At 46.9% G+C, this 25,009-nt stretch overlaps 1 protein-coding gene and 1 long non-coding RNA gene across 3 annotated transcripts in view; both read right to left on the bottom strand.

The window, feature by feature from the left end:
• LOC134342102 (NACHT, LRR and PYD domains-containing protein 3-like) overlaps positions 1-2,580 on the bottom strand; it is a 44,888-nt gene extending 42,308 nt beyond the window's left edge. Inside the window, exon 1 of the mRNA XM_063040039.1 lies at positions 2,470-2,580. The gene's annotated coding sequence lies outside the window, so the exon portion shown is untranslated. The remainder of the gene's footprint in view (positions 1-2,469) is intronic.
• A 14,446-nt stretch (positions 2,581-17,026) lies between these two features.
• The window catches only part of LOC134342103 (uncharacterized), a 34,397-nt gene continuing 26,414 nt past the window's right edge, over positions 17,027-25,009 (bottom strand). Inside the window, exon 3 of one of the 2 annotated variants that reach the window (XR_010016941.1) lies at positions 17,027-17,339. This is a non-coding gene — a long non-coding RNA (uncharacterized LOC134342103). Of the gene's footprint in view, positions 17,340-21,189; positions 21,325-25,009 lie in introns of those variants that run through there. The other variant, XR_010016943.1, reaches the window with a different exon arrangement.

Here is a 25,009-nt window from a genome sequence, read left to right as displayed (position 1 = left end):
TACCCTGGAAACGGAGGAAGTGGCTCACCGAAAATAACCGAGAAAGGAAATAACAAACTTAATGTAACATGCTATGAGTTTCATAGTGACAAGGAGCAACACTCCGACCATTTTGTAACGGAGAAACTAAAATTGTAATGCCTGCTTTTACCCTGCTTCGTGCTGTATTCAATTAGACCTCTGGTAGTTCTTGTTAACAAAGGAAAAAAACAACAAAAACACACAAAAAAAAAAGAAAATAAAACAACAACGATTCCTGGAAAATTCAATGAAGTAAAAGGCGGAAGAGAACACTTTACAATGATGACATAGGTCAGAAGAAAGATTGCTGTTACTTATCATTGATGTATCGTAAAATGACAAAGCTAGAACGAACAATAAGAAATTTGGCATATGCCCTTTGCCCCTGACCAAACTTTATCAATGAGTCATGGAAAGTATCCGATCTGGATACTTCCCGCCTTCGTACGGCTGCTGCTCTGCCCATGACAAGTTGAAACATCAGAGAACTGTGGACACAGCTGAGCTCAACATAGAAACAGGCCGCCCCCACCCCCCCCCCCATGAACTGTCTCTATATTTCCCGTTGCCTCAGCAAAGCAGGAAACATAATCAAAGTTCTCCACAAACCTGGACATTCTCACCTCTCCCCACCCATCCGGTGGAACATTAAAAAAAACAGAAAACATACCACTCGGCTCAAGGATGGCCTCCATTTTGCTGTTATATCAAATTGAATGTTCCCAGTCTGATAAGACACAGCTTAATAAGATGGACTGTCGAGCTCAGTATCTAACTCCATGTGACCTTGGACCATATGTCTACCTGGACCGCACTTCCTCTGTAACCATAATGATTTGTTACATTCAGTTATTGTTTTACCTTCCATCACCTCAATGTTCTGTTGTAATGTATTGATTACTATGGATGGTTCGCAAGACAGGTTTTTCACTATACCTCGGTACATGACAATAATAAACGATTCCCCACTTTAATTGTGTGGAAACATCAGAGAGAACGAGCTTTTCCTCTGGAGCATCTGTAGAGAGTTTTCACTAAAGTGTACACACTATTGAGGAACCCACATAGAAATATAGAAACATAGAAAATAGGTGCAGGAGTAGGCCATTCGGCCCTTCGAGCCTGCACCGCCATTCAGTACGATCATGGCTAATCATCCAACTCAGAAACCTGTACTTGCCTTCCCTCCATACCCCCGATCCCTTTAGCCACAAGGGCCATATCTAACTCCCCCATAAATATAGCCAATGAACTGGCCTCAACTGTTTCCTGTGGCAGAGAATTCCACAGATTCACCACTCTCTGTTTGAAGAAGTTTTTCCTTATCTCGGTCCTAAAAGGCTTCCTCTTTATCCTCAAACTGTGTCCCCTCGTTCTGGACTTCCTCAACATCGGGAACAATCTTCCTGCATCTCGCCTGTCCAATCCCTTTAGGATTTTATACATTTCAATAAGATACCCCCTCAATCTTCTAAATTCCAACGACTATAAGCCTAGGCGAACCAGTCTTTCATCATATGAAAGTCCTGCCATACCAGGAATCAATCTGGTGAACCTTCTTTGTACTCCCTCTATGGCAAGGAAGTCTTTCCTCAGATTAGAGGACCAAAACTGCACACAATACTCCAGGTGTGGTCTCACCAAGGCCTTGTACAACTGCAGTAGTACCTCCCTGCTCCTCTATTCGAATCCTCTTGCTATGAATGCCAGCATACCATTCGCCTTTTTCACCGCCTGCTGTACCTGCATGCCCACTTTCAATGACTGGTGTATAATGACACCCAGGTCTCGTTGCACCTCCCCTTTTTCTAATCAGCCACCATTCAGATAATATATATATACACACACACACATAAATGGAATACGCTTAATTCTCACATTAATATGGTCACATACCCGGAAATATCGGCAAGTGGTAACAGGGGAATGGAATCAAGAACAAAATGCCCAGACAGAGAGAGATGACGTCACAGATCTGGATGTCACTGCTGGTCTCAACGGGGGAAAGATAAAACTGCTCATACACGTGGGGAAATGCCCCGAACGTGGAGTTACTGCCATTAATCTTCTCTGTCTGCAAAAGCACGACAGGCTGAATGGCCGCTTCCCGTGTACTAACACTATGTAAAACAATTGTCGACCCCAGGCATTGCCGCAGGTGAAGTTTGGATCCGTTACCGGGCCGGGTGATGGACATAAAGATTCCCGGGTACAACTCCACAGATGGGAGTGCTTCCGGCATCCCGCCTCATCCCGCTCCCAGGACTAGAGCAACAGGGGCTGAGCGGAGGCTCATCTCCGGCCGCTCGGTGTGAATGTCCCACAACCCGGATCGACCCCGGCAAGTCTTGGCCAGCAACCCGGACCGAAACCGCCTGTTCGGGTGAGTTAACGGGACTCTCTGCCCATCGTCAGACTTCCCCGCTCGGGTCCGGCCTCAGTACTCACCGATGGGAGCTTCCCCCGCAGACAGTCAATCTTCCCCCGGCTCCCCGCCGACGATCCGCATCAACACTGAACGGAAAGGAAACCACCGACTATCGAGACTGAGCATGCGCAGTATGAGCTCCGCGTCTCCAGCGCTGTGGTGGGCGGAGAGCGGTGGTGGGGGGGCGGACACAAACCTGCAGATGCTGCAGCTCCGCGGTAAACGGGATTGGTGAGTCTCTCATGTCAATATTAGAATCAGGTTCAATATCACCGGCGTGTGTCATAAAAATGTGTTGTCTTTACGGCAGCAGTACTGAGTAACACATAATAACAGAGAAAAACTGTGAACTACGATAAGTACGTGTGTGTGTGTGTGTGTGTGTACAAATAAGTACGTGTGTGTGTGTGTACAAATGTTTGAGCAGCACAGATGAATACAAGAGGTTCAAATCTCCCGTAAATAGGGTCATACATCGGGAAACAGTGGCTGCACTTCAGCAGGTCATAACTGTGAAATGAACTGAAAAACAAGTGCCCGCCCACAGTGGGAGGAGGTGACTGATCTGGACGCCACCGCCTTGTCTGAACGGACGAGAGATGAAAGATGAAAGATGGGTCTAGTCCCGGCATCACCGCCTCATTCCTCCCCCGCCCGTCAGGACGAGAAGAACAGGGACTGAGCGGAAGCTCATTTCGGACGGTTCGCTGTGAAGGTCCCACAACCCGGACCGACGCCGGCAGATTCTGCTCCAGGAAGCGGGGCGAGGCCGCCAATTCGGAGAAGTTAACGGGACTGACTGCCCAACATCAGGCCTCCCCGCTTGGGACCGCCCTCGACACTCACCGATATAAACTTGATGTCTTCACCCCGCAGTCAGCGATCCCTCCCTCGGCTCAGTAAAGCAGAGCGGAGGGCGGGACCTGGGAAACAAACCCGTGTTACGAACCAGGAGCAATAGATTACACGTGGTGTCTGGTTTTGATGTTAAAACCACTATCTTTATTAGTAACTACTTATAATATTGTAACTTAAACAGGATAAAGAAAAGTTAACAGTGTTACGTAGATATATATATGCGTGGCTTCCAACGTAGCAAACTTGGAAACAAAGCTACAGTCTTTCGAGGGTAAAATATGAAAGTTCAGTTGTCCACGAAGTGAATAATGGGAGAGAGAGAGATATCTGTAATCCCAGGCAAACGTGGAGAGGCGATCACGTCGAATTTCACAGATAAACGAAAGAGCCGTCGTCGAAGATCTTATCCGTTAAATCGATCCAAAGTCCACTCAAATATATCACCAAAGTGACCTGTCACAGGAATGTCGTCTTCAAGTGGTGACCACATCATATACCCAGGCAAGGGTTAACTTCGACTGGTCCCACAGGACATTCCTGAACCCACTCCGATGGATTATACGAAGTGTGAGACACAAACACACACATCTGGAGCAAACCTGCCCCGGCTTAGTTCCAACTCTTACTCAGACTGCCAGAGTAGCTTTTCGTTCTCGTTCGTTCGTTCTCTCTCTCTCTCTCTCTCTCTCTCTCTCTCTCTCTCTCTCTGTCTCTCTGTCTCTCTCTCTCTCTCTCATTTTAATCTGCACAGACTGCGAGAGCTGGTGACTGACGTCATAGTCCCGCCTCACTCCCGCGCTCTTAAAGTAACAGTCCACAGTGCGAACCCGCAGGCTTGTCACACCCGCAACTGCTGCACATCTGCGGTAAATTGTGATCACGTGACCGGTGGGAGGGTCTCCCCTGACAAGTTCAGAATCTGGTTTAATATCACCGGCAATGTCGTGGAACGTGTTATCTTTACGGCAGCAGTGCAATGTAATTCATCATAGCCGAAAAAAAGTAAATTTATAAATGTGTGTGTGTGTGTGTGTGTGTATTAAATTAAATAAGAGTGCAAAATTTAAATTAAAGCGTAATTAACCGATTCTCCACTTCAGTTGTGTGGAAATATAAGACAGCCTGGATTGCTGATTTGGATCTTTCGGGGGGAGGTTTAAATGTACTGTACACATTTTTTGAGAAACTCAAATAAATGGAAAAGTTGTTCAATCTCGGAAAGATGCGGTCATAGAAACATAGAAAAAATACAGCACAATACAGGCCCTTCGGCCCACAAAGCTCTGCCGAACATGCCCCTACCTTCGAACTACCTGGGCTTTACCCGTAGCCCTCTATTTTTCTACAGCTGCATGTAGCCATCCAGAAGACTCTTAAAATACCCTATGGTTTTCAGCTCCACCACCGCCGCCGGCAGCCCATTCCACGCACTCACCACTCTCTGTGTAAAAATCTTACCCCTGACATCTCCTCTGTACCTACTTCCAAGCACCTTAAAACTATGCCCTCCCGTGCTAGCAATTTCAGCCCTGGGGAAAAGCCTCTGACTATCCACACGATCAATGCCTCTCATTATCTTGTACACCTCTAATAAGTATGTTTCACTGCCGAAACCCGGCTACTCATATACTGGGAAACATTGGCGGCGCTTCGGCAAAGGAGTCAGGAAAAAATGCCCACCTACAATAAGAGGACGTGACAGGTCTGGATCTTGTTGGTTTGTTTGAACGGGTGACAGATTAAACTACAGACACACGAGAAACAAACCGGCAGATGCTACAGATGTGCGGTGAGATGGGAGTAGGAAACATCACGTGACCGGTTTACGGACTTCCACCTGACCCGAAGACTCTGCTCCTCACCTCTCAGCCCACCTGCAGCATTTTTTACATTATTTCATATTTACAGCAACTACACTTTAAAATTTTCTTCCGTATCTTCCCCCTTCCCTCCTCACTCGTGTCATAGTCACGGGGTTGATGCCCATACCATTTCGAAATATAATTTACACCCAAATCGGAAATGTAACATTTAAATCACTTCTGGGTTCATATGCACTGATTTCTGTTCGTAGTCCCGCGGCCTCACTGGACGGGAACACGGACACATCACCAATTGAGAAGAAGAAACAGTTGGACATTTCGCCCTCCAACCATCAAAGAGATGACGACTGCTCTCCCATTTCAGCCACATGTATCTTTCCTCGATCCGTTCGGTCCACACATCTGCTGACCTCTGTTTTATGTGAGGACGATCACTGAGTCTTCACCGCCCTCTGTGGTGGGGATTTACAGACATTCACCACCCTTGGAGTGGAGACATTTCCCCTCATCTCAGTCCCGGACAGTCCACCCCCTTTTTCAGAGACTGGGATCCCTGGTTCAGCCGGTAATGATGTTGTGCATTTCAACGTGTTCACCTCTCAGTCCTCGATTCCCCAAATAAAATGTTTATCGCGTTTGATCTTTCTTCAGATGATAACCCCACCGATGCAGGGATCAATCTGGTGAATCTTTATTGCACCCTCCCTGATAAATACTCTAAAACTTCTTTGCTTAATCTTCTACGAAATGCTGGAGGAACTCAGAAGGTCAGGTAGCATCTATGGAAACGAGTCGACATTTCCATCCAAGACCCCTCTTTATGACTGAGGGAAGTGTGGGGTGGGACAGCTGAATTAAAATCTGGCCGGTTAGGGAACGAGACTCTCTGGAAAGTGACAGATGAACCAGGTGGATGGGAAAGTGCGGGAGAAGAAAGAATCTGATAGGAAAGGAGCGTGGACGATAGGTGAAAGGGGAGGAGGAGGGGACCCAAAGGGAAGTAATAGGCGGGTGGGAAGAAGTAAAATGTCCGCGTGTGGAATAGGATGGAGGTGAGGAGGGGTCGGGTGCAAACTTTGATCACCGGAAGGAGCAATCGATATTCATACAATCCGGTGAAGGGCACCGGGGGAATTTATGGCGTTGCTTCTCCACCCGGAGGGTGGACTGATCAGAACACATGAGGAGGCCACGGATCGACACCATCAGGTGCAGCAGATCTGCCCAACCGCTCACCCCCCAACACCCTGTCGACATTTCTACTTTTGCACCAATTCGAGGGTCACATGTTCGGTGACTGAGTTACTTTGCATCATACCGGCGCCAACTTTGATGGGAGTTGGTTACCATGTGAGGGACGGCATCAATTTGATGGATATATAAAATGCTGCAGGAACTCAGCAGGTCGGGCAACATCTATGGAAATGGATAATCAGTTGAGATTTCGGGCTGCGACCCTTCAACTGCCCTGGGAGAAGGTGGAAGATGCCAGAGTAATAAAGTTGGGATAAGGGAGAGCTTCAGCCGACACGTCGAAGGGGGATTGGAGACAGGACTTGAAATGGTTCGCCACCGGGAATTCTACTTCTGCGGATGGAATTGAAGTTCTTGACAAATGATAATTAATTTCATTAAAGGTTTGCATGCGTTCAGTATTCTCGTCAGCCTGGGTGTTATTAAAGTCTAAGGCTCATTACTATATTACGGTAACGTACAATCAAAATATTATTTTTAATATTTTATTGCTATGATCCATAGCAAAGGCCATTTCCAGAGTGATACACAGTAGCCCAATGACAGTATAACATTAGACGATCAGACAAAGTCTATGGAGCTGAGGAATGGAGAAGATCAACGATAGCGATCATGAAACCGAGAGATGAGCCTGAGAGTGTTTCGTAACAACATTCACTGACTTCCCGAATAGTCATTTTCTTCGTCCTTGAGATTTTGCAATTCCTTGTCAAGCTATCCATGCATCAAACAATTAGGATTTCACTTGAATGACATCATGTTTATTTTTACCCCGCTGTTGGAAGACACGTCAGCCTTGTGTAGTATTGAATATTCAGTGTGCTGGAGCGAGTATAAATGAATGAGCGTGGAGATTCATCAACTCAGAGTTTCTTCAGCGAGATCGCGGGCAGCTGGAAGACGGGGTGAATCTCACACAGCATGCTTGAAACATTTTACCGTGTGAGAAAGATATACTTCTTGATTATTGCCGTGATTGCTGTTCCTGGTAAGAACACAGGGGAACTAACATTTACTGTTCTGTGTGCGCGGTGTTTGGACTCGTTCAGTTACCGATACCGACAGCGTTGTGATGCCGGTGTATCAGTGAGTGCGGTGCCGACATTGTGAGAAAGCTCTCTGTTCTTTCGATGGCCCCTTGAAATTTATTACGTGATCTCGGCAGAAAATCACCCGGCAGTTGATACAGATGTAGAGTGGATGATCGCGGAGATGGATTCATTTTGCGGCTTCATAGCAAGCAGTTTTCAATTATCATTGCAAAGCCGCTGTCAAAAAAAAACCAACTCCAATAATCCAGTGCGCTCGGCGCCTTTAGGAGCTGCTTGGAGTTATTCCGTATCGAAAGTGCAAAGTGCTTTAAATTAGATTTAAAGGTGTAGCGTCATGTTTTAAGAAATTGTTGCACCGTTGCGGGGAACGCGGAAGGCGATACGCCGCTGTGATTCCGGGGAGATCGGTAGTCATTAGTTATGTACCGGAACCCGAACCATCGGAAACTTCCGAGATTCAAATAAGCGTCTGTGTGCGATTTAATGTAGCAGGGTCTGTTTCCGTGTACTGTTCCGTGAACTGAAGTGGGAGTTAAAAGACAAACCAGTGGTGTCTATTGGAGACCAGACGGGGTAACGTTCATACGAAATTCCGCTCTGGAATAGTAAGCATTGAAACATTTAGAATCAAGCCGCAGTAATTTGGAACAAATCCGAAAGAGGCAGATGGATTGACGGACCTATATTCACTTTGATGATATCAGCACTAACGTGCAAAGTAGTTGAAAAGTTCAGAGAACCAGGCAGAATCTTTCAATGCGAAAATCGAACTTTCTGATCGGATAGCTTGACACATTTAAAAAAAAACCCGGTGAGGAGTAGTTACAGAATTTAAAAGTGGCGAGCTGAGCGGGGCTCCTCTCTGCGGGTGACGAACGGAAGTTTAGGAGAGAACGATGACAGGTGAACGGTGAAAATGAGTTTGCTTAAAACGTTGTTAATTGTTCAGAGCGGAGGGAGCCGTCAATGTATAGAGAGATTGACAGAACACGGGTGACCGATACGCGGCAATCAACATATCTGAGCAATCTGAGCGGCCTAAACCTGGACATTTCTGCTTAAATTTCTTGATTATTCCTTAAAAAAAATTGACAAAATAGCCTACCTATCTTTCCCTGCACGGCCGGTTACTCCAACATAAGCCTGCCGTCTTCTTCAAAAACTTCATACCTGTTCGGTGTTCTTTACTAATATAACATATGCAAGTGCTCTCCTTATACCACCGATATTATTGTTCGCAGAGTTTTGATCTTTGGCTTGAATATCTGTTCTATCTTTTCTCTCGAACAACCTGTAAAAGGGTGGAGTGATGGTCAATGGTCCCAAGCGATTTCCCCACAGACTGACACACCAGTCACTTGTACAGTCTCATTCCCTGACAAGTGATCGAGTACAATCATTTGACATTCGGTGACATCTTCATCCTAATTCACAGAGCGTTCCTGGAGGCAGATAGTGCATTTTACTCAATCTAAATCGTTGGCACTTTGGCAGTCCCGGCAATATTTCGAGGAGAATTTCACCAAATGTTACATCTATTTTTATTCATATATGGAACACCTGGCTAAGATTTTTGTTGTTTTGCTGTAGGTATTTCATTTTAGCCATTCTCATAGTCATAGTCATAGTCATACTTTATTGATCCCAGGGGGAAATTGCTTCTCGTTACAGTTGCTCCATAAATAATAAATAGTAATAGAATCATAAATAGTTAAAAAGTGATATGTAAATTATGCCAGGAATAAGTCCAGGACCAGCCTATTGGCTCAGGGTGTCTGACCCTCCAAGGGAGGAGTTGTAAAGTTTGATGGCCACAGGCAGGAATGACTTCCTATGACGCTCTGTGTTGCATCTCGGTGGAATGAGTCTCTGGCTGAATGTACTACTGTGCCCACCCAGTACATTATGTAGTGGATTGGAGACATTGTCCAAGATGGCATGCAACTTGGACAGCATCCTCTTTTCAGACACCACCGTGGGAGAGTCCAGTTCCATCCCCACAACATCACTGGCCTTACGAATGAGTTTGTTGATTCTGTTGGTGTCTGCTACCCTCAGCCTGCTGCCCCAGCACACAACAGCAAACATGATCGCACTGGCCACCACAGACTGTGAGGTCTGTTCTGCTTTCAGCCTGTTTGGGTTTGAGCTAAAGTTAAGAGGCTGTGCTGTTCAACTTAGGAATGTTGTGTCAGCTGATCAGGATGGTGGAATTAGGAGCAGGTTCTTAGAGAATGCCGGGCTGAGTGGTTATTGTGACGGACTCTCGAGTGGGTTGGGGTCTTTTCGGTGGGGTGTGGGAGAATACAGGAGGGAAGATGGCTCAGGGTGCTGTCTCTGTTTTACAAGGTGCCCTGTGCAAATAAATGACTTCAGGGATGAAGGACCAATACTCCCGTGGGGGAGCCCGGTTGTTCGAGATGAATTTCGAGTGACATTCGGAAGATTGTGTGGGCATACACACAGACCGAGCGTCCACCCGTGAGTTAAAGACAACCTCAAGATGAGCTCCAACTTGTGCGCACTCTTGGAGATTAACTCTGAAGGGCATTTTTTCTTGTCTTTTTCCTACTAACAGTTTTATAAAGCTGACATTTGTAAACATACTTTCATAATAATTGCATGCAGTGGACGATTCCACATTTCGTCCCGACGGTCAATTGCATGGTGTCAGTATGTACACTCTATTCACCCATTCAGGGTTCGGGTAGGCGAGTCATCCCAACTTCCCGTTTATTTGGGGGGGGGCGGAATTTATACTGCCCCTAGATGTACGGTGGAGAGCATTCTGACAGGGTGCATCACTGTCTGGTATGGGAGTGGGAGTAGGGTGTTGGGCTGCTGCAGAGGGAAAAAGAAGTTGAAAATTTAGTCGGCTCCATCTTGGGTACTAGTCTGCAAAGTACCCAGGACATCTTCAAGGAGCGGTGTCTCAGAAGGGCAGCGTCCATTATTAAGGACCTCCAGCAACCAGTTCATGCCTTTTCCTCACTATTACTATGAAGTAGGAGGTACAGAAGCCTGAAGGCACACACTCAGCGATTCAGGAACAGCTTCTTCCCCTCTACCCGCCGAATTCCTCAATGGACATTGAACGCTTGGACACGACCTCACCTTTTAAATACATATTATTTCTGTTTTTGCAAGATTGTTAATCTATTCAATATCCGTATACTGTAATTGATTTACTTATTTGTTTATTAGAAAAAAATAGAAACATAGAAAACCTACAGCACAATACAGGCCCTTCGGCCCACAAAGCTGGGCCGAACATGTCCTTAAATAGAACTACCGAGATTTACCCATAGCTCTGTATTTTTCTAAGCTCCGTGTAACCATCCAGGAGTCCCTTAAAAGACAGTATTATTTCCGCCTTCACCACAACCGCCGGCAGCCCAGTTCATGCACTCACCACTCTCTGCGTTAAAAAAAAACTTTCTCCTGACATCTCTTCTGTACCTGTTTCCAAGCACCTTAAAGCTATGCCCTCTCATGGTAGCCATTTCAGCCCTGGGATAAAGCCTCTGACTGTGCACACGATCAATGCCTCTCATTATCTTATACACCTCTATCAGGTCACCTCTCATCCTCCGTCGTTCCAAGGAGAAAAGGCCGAGTTCACTCAACCTACTCTCATAAGGCATGCTCTCCAATCCAGGCAACATCCTTATACTGTTATTTTTTTTCCTACTATAATATGTATCGCATTGAACTGCTGCTGCTAAGTTAACACATTTCACGACATATGCCGGTGATAATAAACCTGATTCTGATTCTGAAATCTATTGAAGATCTTTCAGCTCCAGTCATGGATGATACTGTTGATTTTCAAGAGGACCAATTTCGTCCCTGGCTGATTAGGCCAATATATATGTCTATATCCTAGACCCAATATGTTTGAGTTCGACTTGAAATTTGACAGGGATAAAGCAAAGTCTGATGTAGCAGTATTTCAGAGGAGTAAGGGAAATTACAGTGGTATGAGAGAGAAGCTGGCCAAAGTAAACTGGTAGGAGCTGTTGGCAGGGATGTCAGCAGAGCAGCAATGGCGTGCAGAGAGCGAGAGGGACAGGAGACTGGGAGAGAGAGCCGAAGGAAAAGACACGAGTAGAGAGAGACTGAGGGAGGACACGTCACGGAGGGAGATTGTGGGAGAAACGGAGTGGTCGGAGAGAGGCTGGGGGAGAGAGTGCCTGGGAGCAGCAAGAGCGAGTGGAGAGAGAAGAGAGACTGAGGACGGAGAACATCTGCAAGAGACTAACTAGATGACTGGAGTGCTGAAGAGAGACCGGACGGGATGTGGCGACGAGGGGGGGGGGTGGGGGAGAAGAGAGAGAGAGAGAGAGAGAGAGAGAATGAATGAGGAGATTGAAAGGGACTTTGAATGCGGCGAGTGGCCATGGCGAGCAAAGTGATCGGGCTGGGTAGAGATTTTGGGTGTGGATGAAGGTTTGGGTTTCGCAAGATAGATCGGAGTGGTGACGGAAACTGGGCTGAGGAGAGACCAAGATAAGGAGAGAGACCGGGACAGAGAGAAGCAAGAGAGGTTGAAACCTGGGAGAGAGATTGAGGGGAGAAGTAGACTGGAGTATAGAGAGTCTGGAGGACAGAGAGATGGGGGGATAGGTAGGGACTGAGAGTGAACGTGAGAGAGAGAGAGACGGGGTTGTGGAGAGACACTGGGCTGGAAAGAGAGAGACGGGAGCGAGTGACTGTGAAGACGAGACCGGTGGGATGGCGAAGAGACTGGGGGTTAGAGAAAGATAGATTGATGGCGAGACACACTGGAGGTTGTAGTCTGGGGGAGAGAAGAACGATGAGATAAACGGGAAGAGAAAGCGGGGTAGAGAGATGCGGCGAGAGACGGTCGAGGTAGGCAAAGGGAGATTGGGATGACAGAGAAACTGTGGGAGAGAGAAACTGGGAAGTAAGAAGGACTGGGTAGAGAGACACTGGGCGGAGAGACGGTAGTGAGGGAGACTGGGTAGAAAGAGACTGACGTAGAGAAGATGGGACTGGTGGATAGAGAGGCTGGGGGAGAGGGAGAGCGGGTAGAGGGGGTGGGTAGAAGGAGACTAGACGAGGGAGACTGAGGGGACAGAGAGAGTCGGGTGAGAGACACTGTGGTTCCGAGAGATGCTGAGAGGGAGAGCGAGAGAGAGAGTAGGCAAAGGGGGAAGGGTGTAGATAGATGAGTGAATGGGGGACAGAAATACTAGGAAAAAGGACAAGGGGAAGAGAAAATGTGGAGAGAGAAATTTTGGGGAGAGACAGACTGGGGGAGAAAGAGTTGGGGAGAAAGACGGGATAGGAGTGTTAGTGGAGTGAGGGACACAGGGATCCTGGGGTGTGAGAGAGAGAGAGAGAGAGAGAGAGAGAGAGAGAGAGAGAGAGACTGAGGGGTAGAGGGAATGAATGTGGATTGAAACAAACTGGGGAGGTAGAGACTTGGGGAAACAGAATGCGGAACGAGAGACGGGTGGGGGGGGCGGTGCAAGGGAGCGACAGAGACAGGGGAGAGGACAGGTGAGAAAAACAAGGATTGGGAAAGATAAGATGTGGAAAGAGAGAGTTGGAGGCGAAAGAGACGGTGGGCACTGCAGGAAGAAACAGAAGGGGTGAACCTGGGGGGACAGCGAGAAAGAGAGAGAGGTCGGGACTAAACGAACAGACTGTGAGAGAGGGGGAGAATCTGGGACCACATGGTCTGGAGTGCTGAGGAGGGAGAAATTGGGAAAGGAGAGTGAGACGGGGAGAGAGACTGAGGATTGATAGGAAGAGCAGGAGGAGAAAGAGGGAGTGGACTTGAATGGGGACAGATGTCGGGCTGAGGAGAGAGACCTGAGGGAGAGATGGTGAGAAAGATCACAGTGTGAAGAAAATTGGGGTGGGATAGGAATCTGGAAGGAGATAGATCAGGTAAACAGAGAGGCTGGGATGGTGGGACGGTAGTAGCAGAGAGAGGAGAGAGAGAGAGAGAGAGAGAGAGAGAGAGAGAGAGAGAGGGAGAGAGAGAGAGAGAGGAGAGAGATACGGGTAGGAAAGACGGTCTGGAGAGAGAGATGGGGGATGGGGGAAAGAAGGAAGAGAAAGAGAAGGGCAGAGAGAATATCGGTGGTAAATGTGACGGGAGGCCGGAGGGAGTGATTTGCCGGGAGTTGCTGAGACGGTTGGAGAGAGACCTCAGGTCTGGAGAGAGACGCAGGTGACTGACTGTGAGGTGAGAGAGACTAGGAGAAAGCCTGCTGGAGGTGAGGCGAGAGACTGGATGTTAGAGAAAGCCGGCAGAGCAAGAGACTGCGGGAGGGAGATAGAGAGAATGGGGGCTGAGAGACAGACTGGGATGGAGGAGGATGGGGCACTGTAAGTCAGAAAAAAGGCCTAGGTACCGTGAGTCGTTAGAGGGTTTTCATACCCACACGCCATTTTAGGGCTGCACAGCTTCCATTGTAAAATCCCTCTGAAACATCCATCCAGCCCTTTCCGTCTCAGTCTGACCCCTCTCTCCCTGTCACATTGATCACACTCTCCACCCCTTTTCGCGATTTCCATCTCTAAGCCATCTTCGCGACCATCCTCCTTTCCTCTCCCGAACACCCCCACCTGCATCCCCTCCTCCGACCTATCCTTCACTCTCTCCTTCTCTCCGGCCATCCGCAGATATCGCCTTCCCTGCCCTCTGTGGCGCCCCTTGTCCTTCCCGAACGGGACGGTGCCTGCCTGCCACCGAGAGATGGAGTGTCCCGGGGAGGATGCGGACGGGATACAGGCAGCCCTCTCTCCAGTCTGCAGTCGGAGCTCAGTGCAGCCCAGAGCCGGGCCGGACTGGAGGTGGGTAGGGTCCACGAGGAAACGTCCCCTCCCTGAGAGAGATTCTGGCCCTTCATGTACCTTCAAGTACCCGGGATTCCTCCTCCACCCTCCCGCTCCCTTGTACTTCCTATTCAATACGGTGATCCGCCGGTGCCGACCCTCATCCGGACACAAAACTCCCCCGACCTCCTGCCTCTGTCCCAGGCGGTAAGGGTGCTGAAGGCGCGGGAGGTCCCTACTTTGTGCACAGAGGGGCCTCGATTGCGGGGCGTTTCGGGTCAATAGGTCCTGAGGTCGAAGAGGCTGTGGGAAGGTGAGGGAAGGTTGGAGAGTTACCTCACCCCCGTGATCCATGGGGGAGAGCCGGCCCGGTAGGTGTGTGATCAGAAGTCCCGGCACTCGTGGGTTTGGCGGTGCTCCTGGGCTCGGGGATTCCGTAGCCTGGAGGGCAAAGGAAGGGTGGGGTGAGAGCATGGGAATGCGGAGTTCGGCCGGTAGGGGGAGCTACTGGATGGAGGGATGGGGTGGGGAGCTCGATTTGTCATTTCAATTATTTATGTAACAGCACAAACACAAGACTGGTGAAAAATACAGTAAAATTTACATTTTCGTGTGTTCACTCTGTACTGGCACCCAAATTTCTTAAACGGGGGACTTTCAGTAACCCCAAATGCCCGTAAATAATGCCACAAACTCGCTAAGTCTCCGCAGCCTCGTGTCACCCCAAACTAATCCCACTGCCTCGTTAAGCCCCAGTTTATTCCCCGTATCCCTGTACCGGTTCCTGAACTGATCTCTCTGCTGCTTTCTTCCCACAGCCCTGCATCAGTCACCACATTAATAAAGCTGCCCCACTATCTCCCCAAACCTCCGTGTCAGTCTCCAAACGAATCTCATTACCGCGATCTCTCCCCTCGGACCTTTACCAGTCCCCTAACTAATCACATTGTCCTGCTCTCTCCCCACAGGCCAAAAGTAATTAATTGGCTGAATGGAACTATAATGCCATTTTGCCAGAATCTCAGAGATCAATCAGGGAACTTGTGCGCTCTGGAAAATGTACACCGCAAATGAGAAGGTACTTTAGGCAACACCCTGGATAGGTGAAGGAACCATGTTTGAGAGAGATGTAGATCAACTGGTCAAGAGGAAGAAAGATGCTGACCAGGTTTAGAAAGCTAGGGTCGGACATGCGGCTGGAGTTTGTGAAGGTGGGTCAGGTCCTTAATGAGGAGTTTACTTCAATTTCCACCAGTGAGAGATCCTGACGTTTGTGAGGAAGCGTTAAAAGGGCTTATGTGCGGGATTTTGTTACAGACTTTTCCAAAGTTCAGCTGAACAACATCACTCCCCTATTTCATCTATCCTCATAGTTAGCTCTTCAAAAATCTCCAGAATACTTCTCAGGTATGATGTCCCACTGGGTGCTGCAGACGGCAATTTCCCCATAACCAATGTCCAACCGTCAGAGACATCAGCTTCACTACAGATTGAGAAAATTCCAATCCAGATGTAGGATTACCAACCTGGACTGAGGCCCCTATACTGCCAGTTCCATATCCTCAGTCACCAGCCCAACATTATCACCTATACAAAGACGCTTTGGTGCCGGCGATTTGCGGTGATGTTCCTGCCATTTCCAACTCACAAACTGAGATGGAACTGGAACCTAATGACCCTCTGCCGGGGCCGGTGGTCAGGCTGGTTCACTGGTCTGTAGATTGTCAGAGGATGCAGATACACTTCAGCTTGTTTCCAGCAACTAAACTGAGCACGTTGGTCACAATGTCATTGCTGTGTGGGATATTGCCATGTTTCCCCTCAGTGTAGCAGGAACAAAATGTAAAATTATTAAGCAGTCTGTGAAAGGAGAAATGGTGGAAGACCCAATATCTAAACTGGGACTGTCCAAGATGCTGTCGATCTGCTCAGCTTTTCCAGTAATTTTGTCTTCTTCCTTTAAATTTCCTGCAACTATATTTTTATTCCACTTCTTCATTTTAATGCACTGATGGTAACTGATTGAAAAATATCAGCAACGCGCTAAACTGTAAGTGCCACTCCACTCCAATCAGTTTGTTAGTCTCAGTTCATTCTGACCCTGGTGTAATCCATCCCATACAGTCAATGCTCACAGCATCCTTTCCTCCCACTGTCACTGTTACATTTGTTAGTCTCAGTTCATTCTGACCCTGGTGTAATACATCCCATACAGTCAATGCTCACAGCATCCTTTCCTCCCACTGTCACTGTTACATTTGTTAGTCTCAGTTCATTCTGATCCTGGTGTAATACATCCCGTACAGTCAATGCTCACAGCATCCTTTCCTCCCACTGTCACTCTGTTACATTTGTTAGTTCTCAGTTCATTCTGACCCTGGTGTAATACATTCCATACAGTCAATGCTCACAGCATCCTTTCCTCCCACTGTCACTCTGTTACATTTGTTAGTTCTCAGTTCATTCTGACCCTGGTGTAATCCATCCCATACAGTCAATGCTCACAGCATCCTTTCCTCCCACTGTCACTCTGTTACATTTGCTCCTGAGGCCACTGTCTCTACGCTGAGAGGCGGTGACCACATGAGGTAAAATTTGCAACACTACTTGCAGCTCTGATGAGCTGTTACCCTGGAAATGGAGGAAATAGCTTGCCAAATTTAACCGAAAAAGGAAAACACAAACTCAACATCAAATGCTATGAGTTTCATTCTGACAAAGATTAACACTGCAGCCATTTTGTTACTGGGAAACTAAAATTGAAATGGCTGCTTTTACCCTGCCACATGCTGCATTCAATTAAACCTCTGGTAGCTCCAGCTATCAAAAAGAAACAATCCTGGAAAACATGCAAAACAAAACTTCACAATAAAGACAAAGTTTAAAAGAGAGTTTGCTGAAATATATCATTTCAGCAATGGGACACAGGCTGGACAGTGGCTGAACAAGATGGCTGATATATATCACTGAGGTGGGGGGATGCAGGCTAGACAGAGACTGAACCAGATGGGCAGGGTTTGAGCAGATGGAGCCGGATGGGAGAAGGGGAGCAAGGGCGATTTCTGATGGTTCTCCAGTAATACACAGATCCTGAAATAATAGTACACACGAGTAGATAACAGATTCCAATAGTATAACAAAGCCATTTTCTACTCTACACACTTTACCAATTCACCGCAGAAAGTATCCCATCCGGGTACTTCACATCTTCATCCGGCTACTGCTCTTCCTTTAACTGAATGAAATAGCGGAGAACTGTGGACACAGCTGAGTACATCATAGAAACCAACCTCCTCTCCATGGACTCAGTCTACACTTCCCACTGCCTCAGTAAATCAGCCAACATAATGAAAGATCACCACAACCTGAACATTCTCACTTCTCACCCTCCCATCGGGGCGAAGATATAATAAAACAGAAACATAGCACCAGCCTCAGGGACGATGTCCATTCTGCTGTTATAAGAGAACTGGCTATTCCCCAGCGTGATGAGTGGACTCCTGACCTCACAGTCTAAATCGATTGAATCTTGCACAACATATCTACCTGCACTGCACTTTCGCTGTAACCACAATGATTTGTTACACTCTTTTATATTTTACCTTAATGAACTACTGCAATGTATTGATCTGTGTGGATATATCGAATAAACGATTTTCACTCTACCTCTGTACATGTAAAACAAAATAAAGATTCCCCATTTTAATCGTGTGGGAATATTAGACAGCCTGGGTTGCTCCTTTGGAATTCTGGAGGTAGTGTGCACTATTCCGAGAAACCCAGATAAATGAACAAGACTTAAATTCTTGCATTAATAGGGCCAGTTATCGGGAAACACTGTCAGCATTTTGGCAAGATGTAGTCATGGAAAGAAAATGGAAATAAACTTTTCAGACCCCCGAGAGGACGTGAGAGATCCGGATCTCACTGTCCTGTCTGAACAGGGGAAAGATGAAACTATTCATACACATGGATCAGTGTCCCGAGAGTGCGATTATTCTGTTTAACCCTCGTGTCTGCAAGAACACAACGGGCCGAATGGCCGCTTCCAGTGTACTGGAACTATGCAAAACAATGATCGACCCCAGGCATCGATCTAGGTGAAGTTTGGATCCGATACCAGGCCGGGTGATGGAGGTAAAGTTCCCCAGATACATCTTAACGGATGGGTTGGGTCTCGGCATCATCACCTCATCCGGGTCCTGGGACCAGGACACCAGGGGTTGAGCGGCGGCTGAACTCAGGCGGTTCGGTGTGACAGTCCCATTTCCCGGACCGACTGTGACAGGTTGTGTCCAGGAAGCGGGACGAGGCCGCCAGCTCAAAGAAGTTAACTGGACTCTCTGCCCAACATCAGGTCTCCACCCACTCCCCCGGGATCGGCCTCAATAGTCACCAATGGGAAATTGTCGGTCTCGTTCTCCCCTCGGGACCAACCGACGATCCGCTTCGACAGAGAACAGAAAGTAAACCACTGCCCACCCAGAGACTGAGAGCGGCGGCGGGGCCTCGGAAGCAATCGGAAGTGGATCAGCGTTTGAAATAGGAGCAACATACGGGATCACGTGACGGGTGGAGGGTCTCCCACCTGAACCGGTGACTCTGCTCCTCGCCCCTCATACGCTGCCCGACCTACCTGCTGCATTTTACACATTATTTCATATTTACACCAGCTACATTTCTAATTTTTTTCCACGGTACCTTCGCCGTCCCCAACGCTCTCCACATCCCACCCCGTCTCAGAGTTATGGGTTTGATCTCCATCCCGCTCTGACACACAATTCAGACCTGAACAGGTATTGTGCGGGTTTCATTCAAATAACTTCTATGTTTATAAACACTAATTTCTATTCACATTCCTTCGGGGCCTCACTGGACAGGAACACTGAAACATCAAGTGAGAAACAGCAGGAGATGGCCATTCAGCCCCTCTAACCATCAACAAGATGACGGCTGCTCTCCCATCTCAGCCATGTGTTTCTGTCCGATCTTCAGTTCCTCGATCCCTTCAGCGTCCACACATCTGCCGACCTCCTCTGTTTTATGTGAAGAGATCACTGACCGTCTTCGTCCTCCAGGTATCAGTCTGGTGAATCTCTGAAACAAATACTCTCTAACCCCTTTGCTAATCCTCTATGGAATTAATTTCCATCTTCTGCAGCCCCGTGTTGCCCCAAACACTCACCTCCCAACCCCGTCACTATTTCCACCTTCCCACCTCCCCCTCACCTGGATCCACCTCTCACTCCCCAGCTCTTGCCCCATCCCCACCCCTCACCTCTTTTCTCTGACTATTTCCCGTCCACTCTCAGTCCAGAGGGAGGGTCTCGGCCCGAAATGTTGACGGTCCATTTCCCTCCACAGATGCTGCCTGACCCACTGAGTTCCTCCGGCAGTTTGTTCTTTGGTCTGCATAACCCACCTTAATATGGGGAGCAGAATTTTTACACCCCTTTCCAGATATAATCTCAACAAAGCCTAAATAATTGTTACAGTAATTACCACACTTAAACACGAGAAAGACTGCAAATGCTGGAAATCCAAACAATACACACAAAATGCTGGAGGAATTCAGCACAACAGGCAGTATCTATGGAAAAGAGTAAACAGACCATATTTTGGGCCACAAGCCTTTTTCATTCCTGAGGAGGATGGGAAGTGATCTGAATAAAAAGGTCGTGGATGGGAAAGAGGCGAGCTGGAAGGTGATAGGTGAAGTCAAGTGATGGACAGGTCAAGGGCTGGAGAATAACGATTCGGAGAGTTGCGAATGGGAGGAAGGGAAGGAGGGGACCCAAGGGGAAGTAATAGGCTGGTGAGCAGAAATGAAAGTTCAGAGTGGGGAATAGAGAATTGGGTGGGAGGGGGAATTTTTTTACTGGAAGGATAATGCAATATTCATACAATCAGGTTGGAGGATAAACAGATAGAATATAAGGTGTTGCTCCTCCACCCTGAGGGCGGTCTCATCTTGGCACAAGAGGAGGCCATTGAACGAGACATCAGAATGGGAAAATCAGAATTAAAATATTTGGCCACTGCAAAGTCCCCCTTGTGGCAGATGACACAGAGATGTTCGACAAAACGGTCTCCCAGTTTATGGCGGGTCTCACCAATGTAAATGAGGCCACATCAGGAGCACGGAACACAGTAGATGACCCCAGCAGATTCGTAGGTGAAGTGTTACCTCACCAGGAAGGACTGTTTGTGTCTGAATGGAAGTGAGGGAGGAGGTGTACGGGTAGGTGTAACACTTATGCCACTTGCAAGGATAAGTGGCCGGAGGGAGATTAGTGAGGAGGGAAGAATAAACAAGGGAATAGTTAAGAGAGTGAACCCTGTTGAACGAAGAAGGCCGTGCGTGAGCGAGAAAGGTAAAAATATGTTTAGTTGTAATATCTCTTTAGACAACACTGTGCCAGTTCCGTAATCCTGGAGTGCCATCCCAGGATTATAGCCCAAGCACCAACACTCCCAGGACTCTTTCCTGTTGGTAATATTCAGCAGTGTCTCATCTAATCCCAGTTCTAAAATTCACACTCCCCTCCATCCCATAACAGAACTGGAACCCGATAATGATTTAACCGAGCGGGGAACCCGGACCATGGGTCACCAGTGGGTGGGAACATATTTTAACATGTCTTCAGCAGGTAAGTTGAGCACATATGTTTATTGTCTTATTGCTCAGCGCGACCTGGATCAGTGCAATTCGCCGCCACATCTCCCATAGTGAAGCAATAAGAAAATGCTTTTAATATAAAAATGAAAATAAATCACTGGAAACTCAGTACAGATTTTTGTCATTGTGATGCACAAATATTGCTGACTGCAAGATGTTTGTGGCATCCTGAAGATATTTGCATAAATGCAATACTTACAATAATTCGTTATCTCTTTGTTGCAATAGAAACATCATATATTCCGTACAGTGAATGCTGAAGGCATCCTGGCATCCGCACCGGCTCCTGAGGTCACTGAGGGGCGGTGACCAGAGAGTGATACAAATGTTCAACACTCCTTGCAGCTCTGGTGGGCTGTTACCCTGGTGATGGGGGAAGTGGTTCAGCAGAACTAACTGAAAATAGGAAATAAGGAACAACCCACATGCTCTGAGTTTCATTATGACAAAGATGAATACTGAACCCTCAGCCATTTTGTAATGGGGAAGCTAAGATTCCAGTGTCTGTTTTAACCCTGTCTTGAGGTGCATCCAGTAAATCTGTTGGCATTTCCATCCCTACAGAACTTCCAGCAGTGCAGAAGCTAGTTCCAAAATCAAACCACGTTGTTGGATGCGGCCTATCTGCTCCAAATGGCAACTATAGGATATTTACAAAAGATATCACAGAATACATTGTGGTGATAACCATAAAGTTTACTTCTTTGTTTGATTAAGTGGTTAACGTTCCATCATATTCTTGTGCCTCCAAATAGCTTATATCAATGATCAACCCCAGGCATTAATACAGGTTCAATTCAGATGCTGCTACTGGACAGAATGATGGAAGGGAAGGTACACATATACAATTGAATAGATTGAAATTGTGACCTTAGTTACTAGACTCCCCTACTGTTGAATACTGTTGACCCTATTCACTCTATCTAGACCTCAGGATTTCATTGAGTTACCTGTTCCCAGGGTTACCACCCCTCCATTGAGAACAGGCCCAGAGACACCAATTGCTCCTCATACATAAAGGTTTTCATTCCAGATTCACTTTTCTGAACTTTGTAAATAACAACTGTAATGGGCACATTTCCATGGATACAGACAATTTGGTGGTAGAATAGTTTATTGAGCCAAATGGATTGTTTCTTACTGCCCATTTAACTGTCAAAAAAGATCAGCGTGCTATCTAGCCAAGGAACCGAATGGGATAGGGTAGATCTTCAATGATTTTTGTTTGCCTGTATTTACCTGGGAGACAGATACAGAGACTATAGAAATCTGGAAATGTTAGCCTTGTTATGGATTGTATACAGATTACAGAACAAGTGCTTGCTGAATTAGAATGGACAAGGTGTTCCCTCAGACCCTGTGGGAGGTCAGTGCAGAAACTGCTCGAAATCTGGCAGGGACATGTAAAATGCACAGAGCTGTGGGTGATATGCCAGAAGATGGGAGGAGAGCTGGTTTTCCACAATTGTGTTAGAAAGGCTCGAAGGGATACAATATGCATGTGATCCTGACATCAGTCTTGGGTATGTCCTTGGAAGGTATTTTAAGAAATGGAATTGATAGGATTTCGAAAGACTGGGCTTAATGATCAGACTGGCAGGTCATGTCTAATCAAATTATACTGCATGGGAGGCTGGTCCAAAAGGGAAAGGTGCGTAGGGTCAAGTAGACGCAAGTGGAGAAGCCGGAGAGGGATTGCAGATGGTTGTCTCTCTGAATGTAGGCTGAGACTCGCCAGGTGCTGCAGGGAAAGCGACTGGGTGCTTGTCACTGATAGTAATGATAGAGAATACAGATGAAAATGTGGCAAACGAGAGCAACAAATAAGTGGATTATACCGAGATGGGATGTAATAGGCAGTGAAGAAATAGTCTGTTAAATAATAATAGATTTCCCAGTTTAGTTGTGTGGAGATAATGGACAAGCTGGGCCAAAAATAATTTTAATAAGGTGAAAAGAGACTTGGGAGAGTTTGTGTAGTTTCCTACATATTAATATACAGGCTGAGCCGGTGGTAAAAAAAGCAAATGCGATCTCTGCATTCATTTCAAGAGGACTGTAATATAAAAGGAATGATGAACTCTTGAGAATTTATGAAGTCCTGACTATGCAACATATAGAATCATAGAAAACATACAACACAGTACAGGCCCTTTGGCCCACCAAGCTCTGCCAACCATATACCTTGGAACTACCTCGGCTTTACCCAAAGCCCTCTATTTTTCTAAGCTGCATGCAGCCAACCAAGAGTCTTTTAAAAGATCCTATCGTTTCTGCGACCACCACCGCTTCCGGCAGCCCATTCCACGTACTCACCACTCTCTACGTAAAAACCTTACCCCTGACATCTCCTCTGTATCTGCTTCCAAGCACCTTGAAATAAGCCCTCTCGTGCGAGCCATTTCAGCCCCGGGGAAAAACCTCTGACTATCCACACAATCAATGCCTTTCATTATCGTGTATACCTCTATCAGGTCACCCCTCAACCTCCATCGCTCCAAGGAGAAAAGGCCGAGTTCACTCCACCTATTCTCATAAAGTGTGCTCCTCAATGCAGGCAACATCCCTGTAAATCTCTTCTGCATCCTTTCTATGATATCTACGTCCTTCCCATAGTAAGTCGACTAAAATTGAACACAGTACTTCAAGTGGGGTCTGACAAGGGTCCAGTATATCTGCAACATTACCTCTCGGCTCTTAAACTCAATCCCGTGATTGATGAAGACCAATGCATGGTATGCCTTCTTAACCACAGAGTCAACCTGCGTCGGAGCTTTGAGTGACCTATGGACTCCAGACCCCAAGATCACTCCGATCCTCCACACTGCCGGAGTCTTAACATTAATGCAATATTCTGCCATTATATTTGACCTACCAAAATGAAGCACCTCACACTTATTGGGTTGAACTCTATCTGCCACTTCTCAGCCCAGTTTTGCATCCTATCACTGTCCCGCTGTAACCTCTGACAGCCCTCCACACAATCCACAACACCCCCAACCTTTGTGTCATCAGCAAATTTATCATCCCTCCACTTCCTCATGCAGGTCATTCATTAAAATCGCACAGAGTAGGGGTCCCAGAACAGATCCCTGAGGCACATCACAGGTCACCGGCCTTCATGTAGAATATGGCTTGTCTGCAATCACCCTTTGCCTTCTGTGGACAAACCAGTTCTGGATCCACAAAGCAATGTCCCCATCGTTCTCATGTCTCGTTACTTTCTCAATAAGCCTTGCATGGGGTACCTCATTAAATGCCTTGCTAAAATCCATGTACAATACATCTGCTGCTCTACTTTAATCAATGTGTTTAGTCACACCCTTAGGAAATTCAATCAGGCTCCTAAGGCACGATCTGCCTTTGACAAAGCCATGCTGACTATTCTTAAACATATTATGCCTCTCCAAATGTTCATAAATTCTGCCTCTCAGGATCTCCTCCATAAACTTATCAACCACTGAGGTAAGACTCACTGGTGTATAATTTCCTGGTCTATCTCTACTCCCTTTCTTGAATAAAGGAACAACATCCGCAACCCTCCAACCTCCGGAACCTCTCCCGTCCTCATTGATGATGCAGAGACCATTTCCAAAGGCTCAACAATCCCTTCCCTCGCTTCAAACAGCAGCCTGGGCTACATCCCGTCCGGACCCGGTGACTTATCCAAGTTGATGCTTTCTAAAAGCTCCAGCACATCCCCTTTCTTAATATCTATATTCTCAGGCTTTTCAGTCCACTGCAAGTCATACCTATAATCTCCAAGATCTTTTTCCACAGTGAATACTGAAGCAAAGAATTCATTAAATTACCTCTGTTATTTCCTCCGGTTCCATACACACATTTCTATTGTCACAATTGATTGGTCCTATTCTCTCACGTCTTATCCTCTTGCTCTTCACATACTTGTGGAATGCCTTGGGGTTTTTCTCAATCCTGTCCGCCAAGGCCTTCTCATAGCCCTTCTAGCTCTTCGAATTTCATTCTTCAGCTCATACCTGCTAGCCCTATAATCTTCCATATTCATATCATGACCAAGTTTTTTGAACCTTTCGTAAGCTCTTCTTTTCTTCTTGACTCG

Source organism: Mobula hypostoma, unplaced genomic scaffold (genome assembly GCF_963921235.1).
Source record: "Mobula hypostoma unplaced genomic scaffold, sMobHyp1.1 scaffold_121, whole genome shotgun sequence".
In the NCBI taxonomy this organism is placed as follows: Eukaryota; Metazoa; Chordata; class Chondrichthyes; order Myliobatiformes; family Myliobatidae; genus Mobula; species Mobula hypostoma.
Note: the sequence above shows the minus strand (reverse complement) of the source record. Positions and strands in the feature narration are given on the sequence as shown.